The 15,688-nt window shown below is 33.7% G+C and overlaps 1 long non-coding RNA gene and 1 other non-coding gene across 2 annotated transcripts in view; one reads left to right on the top strand and one right to left on the bottom strand.

Annotated features, from left to right (window-relative positions):
• Nucleotides 1-15,688, top strand: part of LOC110381851 (uncharacterized) — a 68,702-nt gene that overhangs the window by 17,844 nt on the left and 35,170 nt on the right. The window contains exon 2 of the long non-coding RNA XR_007511359.2: nucleotides 5,211-5,237. This is a non-coding gene — a long non-coding RNA (uncharacterized LOC110381851). The remainder of the gene's footprint in view (nucleotides 1-5,210; nucleotides 5,238-15,688) is intronic.
• Trnaa-agc (transfer RNA alanine (anticodon AGC)) lies at nucleotides 2,199-2,271 on the bottom strand. The gene has a single exon. It is a non-coding gene; the product is annotated as a tRNA-Ala (tRNA).

Raw genomic sequence — 15,688 nt, 5'->3', positions numbered from 1 at the left:
GTCAGTAATAAGAGTCTGACACTCCCTCACGCTGCACCCACAGCGGGAGCCGTCATTTGATGATTTCCCATAAAAAATGGGTAAATCCTACTAAGTAGCAAGTGCTTTTTTTAAAGTACTCACCTAAGAAAAAATAGTGTCTTATAAGTAGCTACATAACTTAATATTAATAGTATTTATTATCTTTCCCATATAATAATCGTCTATAGTGCAAAAAGGGCACCATGGCATTTTCAAAATGGCGTCAACCCCATAAAGGATCCGCCATTGTTAGTGAATGACATTTAAATGTCATATTTGTAGGTTATGTCTAATATTTCCCTTAAGAAATCGTTTAGCTTCTAATTTCCGCACTATTTTTATATAAAAAATACAATGGCTCATATTATCAGTATTTTTGTAATAATTACAAGGGATAAACCTTTGAAAGTGTAATTACAGACAGAATCGTCACTAACGCATTTTTGACAGATAAAAAAGCAAGAATAATGATTTACCTAATCAATAACGTCACCGCAGTTAACTATTCCAAAACCTTGCAATTTCGAGCTTAAATGACAGCAAATATCAACAGCATAGCTCAAACAATCAATATGGCAATTTCGAACCGAAATTATTCCCCCAAATTGCACGCCAAACATTTTTACCTACAATAAATCACTGCTGCATTCTTCGCACAAAGCTATTCGCGCTATCCGCCGCTAGATGGCGCTGTACACAAATTCTGGCTGCCAACTATTCTGAATAGCATAGTTTGCGTTGCTTAGGCCAAAAGTTTCAAATTATTCTATAATAATGTCTATAGATGGTTTAGACGTCTAAGTTTGTGAGTTTGGCAACTGTTGATTAAAGTTTCCTTTGGTACTTAAGCCATTTTGTTGGGCTGTGGTTGAGTTTAGATAGCAAAAATCGGATTGTGGTGTAGGTATGTTTTTGTCAAATGCTCGGGTTTTCGAGTCCTGTTCGTTTGGAGTGTGGTAGATTATTTATGCAGTAGTAGTGTAGTGTAGTTTTATGTTTTAGTTAGATGACAGAAGTACAAGAAAATCATGTATTGCTTATAAAAGACTTAAATATATTAATTTCGCTAAGTGAACTTTTTATACAGACAAATACTTTGATGAAATGTTGTACAAATTATAACTTTAATACCGTTACAATAATAGTCTTTTTAATCAGAAAATTTAAGCAAAAGTGTGCTCTTACATTGACTGAAGCAATTCAAATAAAAATATTATTTATATAATTATTTCAACATACAAGAAAACGAACAAACCATTACCTAAAAACAAAAAATAAAAAAACTCTATTAAAAAAAAGCATTTCTATTCAAAAATAGAACCTAAAATCGACCAAAGAGCAACCGAATGTCTACTAATGACATTTACGCGTCGAATGTCAAATTTCCCGCCAAAACCGATATGAACTGTCAATCGTCCGCGTTGGAAGGTAATCTAGCGAGGCCTTTTGGAAATGGCGCTTTTTTGATAATAATTCTTTTAAAAACGACCTCTTTTTTTGTAGGTTTTTCGCGTTGAACGTTGAATAATGTCGGTGTAAGATTTGATAGAATAGTTGGAAAAGCAGATAATTTAGAATAGTTAGCAGTTTTCTAACCTTAAAAATGAAGTATTTTTAGATATAAGTTATTGAAATGTGTCTGAAACTTGAACAACAAACCTATTTGCAAATTTCGGATTATAATATCTGAAAAACGATTAAAATCATTGAAACAAAGAAAATTTATTTGTAAAAATGTAGTACAAATATGGGTGTTTTATATTGAATGGAATCTGACACATTCTACCGAATTGGTGTGCAAAACATTTAAAACATTTAAGAGATTTTTTCACAACAATTCTTAAAAAAACTGACTCTTTTCAAGAAAAATAAATATTGAGCTAAAGGTACATTAGTTTTTCTTTTATATAAAATATGCAAATGAAAAATACCTAAACAAGTCAGAATTTAATATACCGCCATCTATTATCGAATAGCAGAAACATTTCATACATTCGTTTGAATGCATTATCTGTTAACAGACGAATAACTCCGCCTGCAAATGCATACCGCTAAAGATTACAAGAATAAGCGTTTAGATATTATTTACATCTCAGCGAACACGCTTGCTTATTTTAAAATAGTAGAAAATGTAAAATGATAGCAAACAAATGTTAGAAAAATGACAAAAAGAGAGTTGGAGGCGCCGGGTATCGATCCCGGTACCTCTCGCATGCTAAGCGAGCGCTCTACCATCTGAGCTACGCCCCCTGATGTTTGGAAGGTCGAAATAGTTCATTATAATTAGACCCTTACGATTTGATGATCATTGAATTCGGCATTGAAAAAATATTTTTGTACAGATTTCTATAAATTGCCATCTGAAAAATATACAGTACTTATGCATCGATTAACACTAATTAAAAGTCCAAATCGAACACAATAAAGTATTTTGCTGAACGCCATAGAAAATAAATTAAAAAATACGGAGAATAAACTTATTTACTTAAAAAAATTACCCCCTTTACAACTTTCCAATACGCCCCTAAAAAGTTAAACGTTCATTCTAAAATTTCAATCAAGAGTATTGTAAAGTAACACAAAACTACCAATTACAGGTAGGAGCCAACGTTTATTTCGTCAACTCGAAACTCCTTCAAAATCCCCACTTATTAATTAAAGTTTTCTGCGAAAATGTCCCCTAATTGGTGGAGAAATACCCCCCATTTTCTCTTTAAATAAGAAAAAAGAGGAAAAAACCAGTTTGCGCTCGCTCGAAGCGGTCATTAAGCGGTTTGAACTGGTTCCAACTGGTTTTAGGCTTGTGAGTACAGTTGGACTGAGTTTAGGCCTTTTGTTATGACCTGGGCTGGGGTTGACTGTTTTTCTTTTATTTTTTTATTATTATTTTTTACTTGATATTTGAGACGAGAGACTTGATCGGTTGTAGAAATTATTATTTCTACTAATTGTTGCTTGCGATTATATACGTGTTCCGTGAAAACTACTTCTCGTACCTTGATGAACATGTGCCCTCGAGATAGTCCCAACAGTGAAAGAATTTTCGTTTAATATAGTATCAAGATAAATATACTTAGTGTAGGTAGGTGTATAGATAACTTCCATAGGACTAATTTAACTACACAAAGCCTGAAAAGCTGCAGCTACAAACTTGAAAGACAGCTAATGCCTTATGGGTAGTAGATCATGCTACCTAATTATGTTGAGATTTTTGAAAATCTAGCCCAACAAATGGGTGTTTTCTGCAATATATCAACCATAGTCAATGGCACTTAATATTATGTATATAGTGAAGCTTTTAATAAACTAGCTTAATAATTAACATCATGTTTATGACTGAATGGTTTTCAAGCGTGTAAAAAACCCTGCTAAGTTAAAAAACACATAGGTAAAAAGCTACTTAAACTAGAAAACACATACAAACATCAACGTAGATACTTTAAAGTTAGCAAAATTGAAATTACCAGCATCCCAACATCAAAGTACCATTGAAAGCCAGTTCAAACCGGTCTGAAGCGGTTTAAGCCGGTTATTACAGGTTTCCACTGACCGCAACTGTGTAGGTTGTCCATGCGTTTTTATGAGAACAGGACGTTTACATGCGGTCATTTTAAATGTTTGAGGCATAAAGATAATGAGGTTTTGAGGTCAAAGGGGGGTAGGGGGGTAAATAAAGGGGTGGGTACGGATGTGGGGAATTTTAGAAGGTTTTTGCGATTGTTGGGGTGGGGTGGAAAGCGTTTTGTGCTGAAGTGTTAAACGTTATTTTTTTAGAGTTCTTATCTAGTATTTTTGTAATGATTTTTTAAGGCAAATAGGTGTTTGTAATGGAAAATACTGGTACTCAGTTGCGTCCGGTTAGACTGGAAGCCGACCCCAACATAGTTGGGAACAGACTGGGCAGATGTGTAAGGGACTTGTAATTCAATAGAGATAATCAGTGCACGTTATTTAAAATACCTATTGTTTCAACTGAAATACGCTTTATAACTTGAATTCCTTGAATTGCAGCAGAATTAATGTAGGCTATAGAACATATTATTCGTAGTGCTTGAAACATTTTGTTGAAAATTTTATTCTCTGTAAATTATAAAACCTAGCCCTACCTAGTTTTATTCATTAGTACCGAGAACTTTCTCCCAAGTCTAACAAATTCTATGCTTAAGGCATCGTTCAGACCAAACGTATTGTCGGCCGCTGACTGTGAGCGCGCGTTACGCAGTTTATTGCTTTTCCATATATATTGAAATTGTCGTTCACACCGAACCGACTATACGCTGTTACGTCGTCTGTTGTAGCTGACTCTCAGTGGCCGATTATTTTACTACGCGACTATGCACGGCGGACGCGGATTGGCTACGCGGACGCAGTTGCCGAATAGCGCCGCTCCGCCGCGTACGCACCGCCGCGCCTCGGTACAGCACGTCGATAAATTAGTGTCCCTTTTATACAAACTTAAACGTATTAAAGATAGTAACTCATCGAATGTTTTATTGTCATACGAAAATATTTCTTGATCTTATTTGGATAAAGTCTATATTCGAAATATAAACTATGAAATTGACCAAGAAAACATCTCTTCAAATTTAAGGGATGTACCCACAACCTCTTCTTTTTATTATTTTCGTCTTCCTTTAGAGCTTCGCAAATGGCAACTATCTGAATGCGCATCATTTAATTGAAATATTAGTAAAACGTCTGATTTGAAAAAAATAAATTACGCTAGTTTTATCGTTTATAAAATACTACGAGCAACTTCAAATACTGAATCCCTAAATCCTAAAACCCTTTTATGTGTAGAATAGTCAGCCGCTCAGCGTACGCATCTAGTGTGAACCTACAAGAGCCGATTCTTTTGTTCACACATGTAGCGCATCGTACGCTATAGCCTATTGTCGGCTTGGTGAGTACGCGTACTGCAGATTGAGTCGACGTTCACACTGGGGCAGACAGTGAGTATACTCACAGTCAGCGGCGGACAATACGTTTGGTGTGAACAATCCCTAAAATCTCATCAAAATCAGGCACACACAGCTCAAATTACAACCTCTTTTTACAAACTCAGTAAAAAACAAAACACAATCTACATTTTCAACCTATCATAAAACGCAGGAAATATCCCCCGTATTAAAATATGTAAGCACCCCCTACTGTAAAGGTATATACTCACTCAGTGTTTCTGTTTGCAGAATACGCGTACGAGATCATATGCATTGGTGAGTACGATTCTTTATTCATTATAGGAGTTTTTTTTTTGCTGAAAAAATGTGTATTAATAAATGATTTATTTACTGTATGTATGAAATATGAAGTGGGTTACCTATGTCTGTAGTAATGTTTGAAGGTGAAAAGATTTTTTTGTGGACGATGTACCTAATTTTAGGTGCGATTTGAAAATTTTATGAAGGGATAGATAGCTCATTTATCTAAATCTATACCTAGTCACTTAATATTATTGTAATGATGAAGAGTTTGTTTGAAAGCGCTAGACTTATTAGTTATTGGTCCGATTTTTTAAATTATTTCAGTGTTAGATATCCCATTTAACGAGGAAGACTATAGGCTACTTTTTAGCTGCGTGAAGTAAATCTAATGAAACGTGGGTAAAACCGATGGCAGAATTTAGTTTTATTTATTTTTTTATAAAAAATAGGTGTTTTCCAAGATTTCTCATACCGGGATAAATTATAGTCCATGTTATTCGTGAATAGTGTAGCTTTACAAACAGTAAGAGAATTTTCCAAATTGGTTCAGTACTTACCTAGTTTCGGAGCCTTTTGGGTACAAAACAAACAAAAGAATTATTCCCTTTTATTATACATATACTAGTATCAATTGAAGAGGTATATCAAGTTAACGTAAATATTTTAATTGGCACGAAATTCAGTGAGTTGTTTTTCGAGATTTTTACTCATGTTGGAATCGCAATGTTTTTCATTGTATACGGGCTCTAGTGTATTGAAATAAAAGCTGAAAATACTGTGTTTGTTAACCAATATTGTTGGATAATGGTGTCGCAAATAAATATACAGTTCTTTGTGTGTAACTGTGAACGGTTGTGGAAAACTGAAAAACTTTTGAATAAATCTCCGCTTAATATAATAAAGACATATTTTTTTTTGTTTATTTGCATCCTAGAGGCTCCGAAACGATTCTACTAATTTTACTTAAGCGACATACTTACGATTCACATTCGACTGAGATGCAATCACGACTCGATTAAGATTGAAGCGTATGTGACATTCCGCTATTTTTTCAAAAGATAAACGTTTTTATCCACTTCTGTGATTCTATAATGAATCATATTGTCGGCAAATGATTTGCAAAATATGATTGTAGAACAAATGGCAGACCAATGGCATATCAATAAAATGTTACAGGAATACGATTGGTCTTAAATTTAAAACTGCTATTGAGATTAAGTTTCTATTCAATTTTTACATTATTAACTTAGCAGAATCGGGTTCCTGTAGTTCCTGAGAAAAGTGCGTTTAAACAACATTTCATACTGTCCAGCTTATATTACTAGTAAGAATTATTTTTATCTTAATAACTGTAAGCATTATAATAATAAATATATTCCCAAAACCCTTGTTTTTAAGGGTACGGAAACCATGAGATAAGGTTCGTAACTACAGTACAGGATATGACGTCATAACGAGCTCAGTGTGGCCAGTTAACAAAATGTGCGAAGATAAATATTTTAAATGGCAATAGCTAAGGTTTATTTTGTGTTTATGTAACTGAATCATCTGCCTAGCCTTTTCCTAAGTATAGGTCGGCTTCTAATCTACAGCTGAGTACCAGTGTGCCACAAGGAGCGACTGCCCTATCTGACCTCCTCAACCCAGTTACCCGGGCAACCCAATACCCCTTGATAAGACTGGTGTCAGACTTACTGGCTTCTGACTACCCGTAGCGACTGCCAAAGATGTTCAAATGACAGCCGGGACCTACAGTGTATCGTGCTTTCCTAAATACGGAATTAGTATAGAACTTATATTCTCTTGTGTTTTATTTTTAACGACGTTCAAAAATCTTCAAATGACCCCTCCCGCTGTGGGTTAGCAGCGGTGAGGGAGTGTCAGACTCTCACTGACTAAAAACCGTCGTTTTCCGTCGTAGGCCTTTCATGTACCAGGGCCGCGGTAACTCGCGCGAACAACCCGCAGCCCAAGGAATGTTATAAAATAAATAGGCCTGAACATTATGTAGATCAATTATTTCAATTCTGACACGATTATTAATTATTGTTATAATGTTATCATACAATAATTTTACTATCGCACGCACACAGATACGTTAGTGACACATTTCGTCACAATATTATGTCAATGTGTGATAAGAAAGATATATTTATATTGTCACATTGATAAATGGTTGTCAAAGTTTTTTCAAAAATAAATAAATGAAAAAAAAAATGCTTTGACCGTTAGATCAATTGCATATTACTGAACTAGGTTTGTTTTATTTTTTTCTGGTTTATCTTTAAAATGACTGTGCATATTCTTATGATATTTTCACTAACTTAAAGATAATATTTAAAATATAATTAGAGTAAAAATACCGTCAAGAAAAAAACACATGCATCTGAACTCCTCTTTTTGGGAAATCGGTAAAAAATCCTTAAAAACTAAAATAAACGCAAGAAATACCGCGTGGAGTGACTAGTATGTGTGTTTAATGGAATCTCTTGTACGAAAATATCAATAAAAGTATATACAAATGTTATTCTTTTAACGATAATAAGGGTTTGGCGTAACAAAATTTTATGTATATAGGTATATAGACGTATAAATGGAGTAATGTTATTTTTAATACGGTTCGGAGAGAAAGAAAGAGTGAGTATTCAGTCATTGATACTAGCATACTAGCATATTGATAGCAGCATTTTCCCGTAGAAACCACTCCGCGCACCCGGATAAAAAGTAACTAAGAGCCTTCCTGGATTAATAGGCTATCCAAGACTGGAAAAAATCCTTCTCCTAAGTCTGAGTACTATGCTGAAAACCGTTTCAAAATCCGTTCAACCAAACGTGAGATAATCGCAAACAAACATACCTCACAGATCTAACTAAGAACCCCCTTTCTAGAAGTCGGTAAACAAATCTTAAAAGATATTTCTTCAACTAAATTAAAAATACAAGGAAGAATACCCACCACAGTTTTTACTGAAAAATATAAATATTTTTATAACTTCAATATCCTTAAGTTATTACACAAAGAAAATAACCTATTTTTCCGCTTTTTTAATAAAAACCACGAACAGTGTTGATTAATCTTAAAATTGGTAAAAAAAGGTTTCTTCGTCTACTTAATTTGTATATTAGGATAATCCTAGTTTTCTTTTTACGGAACTGCTTTTCTTACATTGTTTTAACAGTGTTTAATTAACAGACCTTATTAGTCTTGTTTTTTTAATAATATTTTAATGAAACATTATCTAAACAGATATTTATAAAAAAAAAGGTTTTTTTTCTAGCAAACTGAATTTAGCAGACACTTGCTGAATACAGTGTTTCGTATAGAACACAATAAGTTTTTAGGAACAAGAAATATTCTTAAAATATCTGTCTTTTAAATACTTATCAACGTTTCCCAGATTAGATAATGCGTTTGAATTTCCTTCTAATTATTATTATCTACTCATTTACTCCTTTTCTTTCATAATATTGTTAAAAAAAACACAAATAATTATTACTAGAAATACATAATTATTATTAGAGTAAAAAAAATATTTTATTTTTATTTTCTAATCAAGTATCATCGGTAAGCGAATTCAACACACAATTTATTACATTACAGACCACGGGTAAGCAGTGAACTTTCAAGCTGACGTCACAATTTCACAGCATACATTATGCCTTATTTATTTGCAGAAAGACCGACGGTAAAAGATCTATGTAGGTCAGTTGGAAATCGCTCGTTCATGTAATGATCCTTCTAAGATTCAAATAACAACGTTAGTCACTAACCAGCTTGACAGTTTACGTTACGTCAAGCTGCGATTACTCACAGCATTTTATTACTCGTCGACCGCTGGAGCATACATTATGCGACTTATTAGTGGCGAACACATTTGCAGAAAGACAAAGCGACGGTAAAAGATCAGTATGGTATGTAGGTCGGGTTAGATGCCGTTGGTAACGACGCTAGAACGTATCGCTGTGTATAAGTTTGTTATGATCCTTGGTCGAGAATATTTTGTCTTAACTATATTTTTGTTTGTTTACTACTTGGCAGTGTAACGCCCTGTATGAGGTTTAAAATTTTATAAAAAATTAAGAAATTAGCAAATAACGGCTTTTAAATTGTTTGAACTTTGCGTTAGTCACTAACAGTCTCATAAAATCAATAGGTACTTAAAATTAATTTTGCTTCAAGCAAGCTTTTGCAGACTCTTTTAAAAGTCAGACACGTAGAGAAAGAGTAAGGAGTGTCTATGGAGATTCTCTATTAATTAATACTCTGTTATATAAGATCAGATAAAAAATTTGCGTTAATCAATGCTTTGGATACTCGACACACCTCCACGGGGCATTTTCAGGATGTTGACTCGTCGACCGCTGGAGCGCCTGCTGATTTTTTCCATGCATCAAGTCATGAATTTCCGCAAAGTAATGCCTGATTCCATAATTTAACAAGATCAAAGTTTGTTATAAAATTTTGTACCAACCTGCTTAAAGTCAGAAAGACTACTCTCATGAATGAACCAGAAAAATAATCTATTAACACCGCTACTCGCTCTGCTTATCACCACATCCTAACCCTACTTTACAGCCCAAGAGAGCATAATTACAGCGCAGTTTTCAGACAAACATAGTATTTGCTTTACGCTGTCCTGTGAGTGTTGCCAGACGGAAATATTGCTTTTTTTAATGTAATTTAATGGCTTAGATGGGGAAGTGTTGCGGGGTAATGGTAGAGTGGGAGTAACAGTTTTTTTGTAGCTGTTTCTTTTACGGTGTTTTTAGGACGTTAGATTTTTATTGGGATTTTTCCATTGCAGTACCTATATTTTTTTACGATGTGGTTAATAAACTATTGCAATTAACAGAATGTTTTAAAAGTCCATATAGACAAAATTTCTGATACAATTTATGAGTACATATTCAGCTTTTTCATGACAAATGATATATTTTGAAATCAAAGAAGTCATGAATTCACATATTTCTAAAACGAATAACTTAATTACTCATTAATCTGTATTTGTTTATAAATATTCTACACAATAAAGATATTTTTTTACTAAAAATGCAGCTTATGATCTCAATTTTTTTTTGCGCACTGTTTAAAAAAATATCCTTTTATACGCATGTAGGGTTTCTCATTTTTTCTAAAAACAGAACATCACACAGTCTGTTTTCAAAAAATACGAAACCCTTTACAAAAAACGCCTCTTCACAATGTTTCTTTAAAAAAAAAACTCAAAACTCATTCTTTAAAAAAGTTTTTAACCACCATTGATTCAACCCTATTATGACAGTGTTACTTTCAAACCACAAAAAAAAACTGCTAAGCCTAAGTTCGGAAACTTTGTAACATTGGAAGACACTCAACTGTTACATGAAAAACAGGGAAAAGGACTTCCAAACGCCTATTGGCTTCATCAAGACTTTTTTTTTCTTTTTTTTTTTGAAAACTTTTTTAGAAAAAAAAAATTTTGAAGCTAGCTAATCTGACAGTTGCAAGACTGGTTTTTAGTATGTTATTATTGCAATTTTATTTATTGCTAATTAGTACATAGTTAAATAATTAAAAAAATTTGGGTTATTAACTCTAAAGATTTTTTTTTCATACAATTTCACCTATTTTCATAACTTACTCTGCAATCTAAAATACCTGTCAGTCGTGTGAGCATCCATAATATAAAATAAATAAATAAAAAACCAATCAAATTAATCATTTCTCACTCAAAAATCAAAATCAATATTCTTACTTCCGCCGTCTCACTCAATACAAAAAAAAATACGTGTAAGAGAGCTGCCCATTGAAAATTTCGCATAGCAACAGTCACTTCAATATTATAAACCCACTCTAAGAGAAACACACTGAAAACTAAAAAGTTGGCCGACATTTGATCCGATTATTAGCAAATTTTTTTAAAAAACCAATCTATGATATTAACCAATCTATCTAGATATTTAAATATTTACGATACATATTAAAACTATCTTAGTAAAACAAAAAAAAAGCGTCAAAAAATTCATCCCCATCGCTGTCAACTGGGAGCGTACCCAAGAGGCTGGCAGCATTACCTCGTTGGATCGCCATGCTGATCCTTTGTCCGAGGTAATAGGCAAATCTTGATTCCAATCAAAGTTTTCAGTCTGATACCGGCTGAATACCTGATCTTTGTAATGTACGTACTACCATTCATCTTCGTACTGATTTATGAGCGGCTAGCCGTTTTCTCGCGGTTTCGCCCGCGTCCTGTGGTAACTACTGCCCGTAACGGGATAAAATATAGCCTAGGTTACTCGAGAAGAGCGTAGTTTTCCAACAGTGAAAGAATTTTTCAAGTAGTTTTTGAGCTTATCCATTACAAGCAAACAAAAATTTAAAAAAATCTTTTTTATAATATTAGTAAAAAAACAATCGGCCGACTAAAAGTTTGCAGTGTACTCTAAGACCCGGTTTTAACAGCTGCAAAACGCCCCTTAAAAGCGACAAAAGGCAGAAATTTGTACGAAATTGTACAACAAATACCGAGGGACATAAAAATTCTCTTTTGCCATACATCGGGAAGTTAATTTTTATTAAAATACTTACTCCCTTTGATGTGTAGAAACTTGGTATTTTTAGGTTATGCCACGTTTTGAGCGCGCGTAAATGTTGCAAGAATGTTTAAGGTTTTAAGAATGTCTGGTTTGTGTTGTAAAACGTTAATTTTGGGGTTGAATTGTGACGTTATTTTGACTATTAGTTTACGCCAAAATTATATATAACCCGTTGTATATCAGAGCGCTGATATACCTACGCGAGACTCAATTGATTTTCTTTTGTTTTAAAATTTGCGATTTACCAGCAGTTAATACAACAGATATCTTTTAAGGGAATAATTTGAAATATCAATCAATCAATTACAATATATTACATTTAAGATTTTACATAATACTATGTAGGATAATGTGACAATGTAGAGGATAAAACTCTATATCTGCAGACGCCATTTTGAAAATTGTTTTACCAAAAACACATGTAAGTATACCTAAATTATTGTGCATGACGTATGTATGCTATATTTTAACCATACACGGGTAAAAGTTCCCTAAAAACGCGAACAAAACCACGCATCACAGCTAGTTTTAAATAAAACAATTTTACTCACAAAATAATAGTAAAGCGTAAATGCTCAGAACTTTAAGAATCGCTGTAATTTGCAAGCGATTACGTGATTGGTCGAACGATACTCGTCACTTCAAGCGTTGCAGCGCTGTTAAATATAGAGCGCTTTTTTCATTATTGTCTGTTGGTAGGATATTTTAAATGTAGCTGAGAATAAAAAGTTATATAGTTGATCTTTAAAAATGTAGGTCACTAGATATAATTTCGATATTTTTTCTACGTAAAATAATACAATAAGACGTCACATAGCATAGACACCTACCAAATATTTAGTAAAGTCGCGAACAGTATGATCTTTAACTACAATAAAACTTTGAAATAAAAACTAGTTGAAACGCCTCTACCTAAAAGTCTATAACATTTTCAATTTAAAAGAAAACATTGAAAATTCTAAGCAAAATTAAAATTGAAATACGCCGCTGTCCAAAGCGCTTTACGCTGCTTACACAATTCACACCCTTCGACTATTTCTGATAGTCATTCAGTGCTCCATTCAAATTACATTTCAGTACGAATTCGTTCCCCACCGACGACGGGCGTCTTTCCCGCTCAAAAACCCAACAAAAAAATGTCATATTCTTTTCAAAATTAGAACGTTAAGAGCCCATTTCGCGCGCGTGTGTCAGTTTTTGACGTATTCCTCAAAATGGCGGGCGTTCAGTGATTTTTTTTCTGTTCTTTTTTTAAAATGCAAGTGTGACTGTTGTGCCTGTTTTAATAGTAGGAAAAAGGTGAGTAATGTTTTAAAAATAGGTTTTTTAGATGGTGGGGTGTCGTGTTCAGAGAGAAGTAAATAAACCGAATACTAATTAATACACTTTTATTATCTGACTCCAATTAGGTTACATACGATTTGGTACGGTCACAATATTTAGTAGCGTGCGTTGGTAGTGCGATATACGGGACAACTGGGGAGGCGAACACAATGCAAGTACAGTATGAACAATATTGATGCGTCAACAATTAGTGTAGGTCCCACTACATCATTCCTCCCCTTTTTTTAAAAAAAAATTTGACAAAAGATTTTTTTACAAAAAAAAATATTCTTATCCAGTTACTATATAATCCAAGAAGCTTCCAATGTTCACAAACAATATTATTAAATTACAGTCTCAACAAAAATTTGCTTACAGTATACATTTATACAATAACAACTTTGAAACAAGATGCTTGACGGGTTGTGCGATAAGCGCATGTTTGTCTCAGTACTACTGGCTTTGTACCTAATGGCTTAGTGATTAAAAGATACACCTCTCGTGCCTGAGAGTGCGGGTTCAAACTTATGTTCATTATTACAAATTGAATATCAAATACAGAGTAAAAAATCTATCTTCAAAAAGGATAAAACTTTCTAAAAAAAAAATCTTAAACTAAGTACAAAATGTTCTTAACCTTTGTGTTATACTCTGTTCTCCTCTCTTGGAGTCATTGTGGCCGGCCGGTACCAACAATACAAACTATGCAGAATGTCCTACGATCGAAAAACAAAATATAACACAATACATCCTGTAACTGCCTTAAATCTATGTAATACACTACACATATTCGTCTATTACAGTTGCGGAACACTTCTAGAGAGTCCGTCTTGACATTTAATGTGATTACATACATAATAGGTAACATGAAATATACATAATCTAAGTATATATATACGAAATACGTTAAAGGTAGTTATCATGCCGGGTTACTCTGCTATACATATTAAAAAATAAAATTACACGCTTGACCTACTCGTACGAATGACCAAGAGTCTCCAGTATCCGACATGATGACGCCATAAAAAATATACATTCACTACTGTTTAGCGTTCACTACACATTCACACAAATATAATATCACTTGAGAGAACGAGGGTTTTTGATCAGAATATTATTATCAAAGCACAACTTTGGCTGCTGACGGCGGACTCATTGTATGTTGAGGTTGCACAGTTTCGACCTTAATACTTGGTAAGGCTACAGAACTGGCTACCATTTCTTTTCTTAACCATTTCCTCACGCCTCTAATGAATCTTCGTTTCAGTGCGTAGGCAAATACCATGATTAACATTATTATAATAACTATCATCACTATGCCAATAATATTTAGCTTATTATGCATATGGGCCACATTAGATACATTTTCGTTTACAATTACGTTCTCTTTCGTTTGATTAGAACCCATTTCGCTAATTTAATCCACTATACTGATGTATCGTCTCAACGTAAATGAAATTAAAGATCACGATACCACAATTTGAAACTTATGTCCTAAATAAATCTGCAAAATTGACATTTTAACAATAAAATAATTTATCGGTATTTCAATGGCTTTTTGCTTACTCGACCAGTTCGCGTAGTATAAACTTTACTATCGGGTTCGTCCGTTTGAATTGTTACTTTTTTCGTAACTTTTCGACAAACGGTATCCCTATTACTATTATCAACTACTTTAGATTGCGATTCATCCTCTATTAACATGTACGCTGGTTTCAGACGATCTATAGAAACTCTAACTTGTCGGTCGGGCAACTGAATACAAAACACTTTATTATCTCTACTTATGACGCGATATGGTCCGTCGTATGGTGGTTGTAACGGTTTCCGTACTGCGTCATTACGGATAAAAATATATTCACAATCATACAAGTCTTTATGCACAAAAATCTTATTTGGTGACTTATTTTTCCTATTAGATGGCTTTAACCCGTCAATTACAACTTTTAACTTGTTTACGAAATTTTCTGAATCGCTAATTTTTAAATCAGTTGTATCATAAAAGTCACCGGGTAATCTAATATTACTGCCATACAACATTTGTGCAGCGGTTACACCTGTATCTAATTTTATCGTTGTGCGTAACCCCAACATTACAGTTGCCAATTCGTCAACCCAGCATTTATTGTTTAAGCGAGCCATTAACGCGGCTTTTAAAGATCTATGCCAACGTTCTACTAAACCATTACATTGAGGATGATACGGAGTTGTACGTGTCTTTATAATTCCCATTAAAATCATTAATTCTTTGAATAAGTTACTTTCGAACTGACGACCCTGGTCACTAGTGAGCTTTATGGGACAACCAAAACGACTAATCCAACCTTCATATAATGTTTTCGCTACGATTTCTGCAGTTATCTCTTTTAGTGGAAATGCCTCTGGCCAACGAGTGAATCTATCGATAATCGTTAAACAATATCTATAACCTTCTGGCGAGGTTGGTAACGGTCCTATAATATCAATATGTATATGCTCAAAACGTTTAGTACTTTTAAAGGACTTTAAATCAGAAACCGTATGTTTTTGAACTTTAGCTCTTTGACATTTTACACATGTTTTAG

This window comes from Helicoverpa armigera, chromosome 27 (assembly GCF_030705265.1).
Source record: "Helicoverpa armigera isolate CAAS_96S chromosome 27, ASM3070526v1, whole genome shotgun sequence".
Taxonomy (NCBI): domain Eukaryota; kingdom Metazoa; phylum Arthropoda; class Insecta; order Lepidoptera; family Noctuidae; genus Helicoverpa; species Helicoverpa armigera.
The sequence above is the reverse complement of the archived record's forward strand: the minus strand, read 5'-3'. Positions and strand labels throughout refer to the sequence as shown.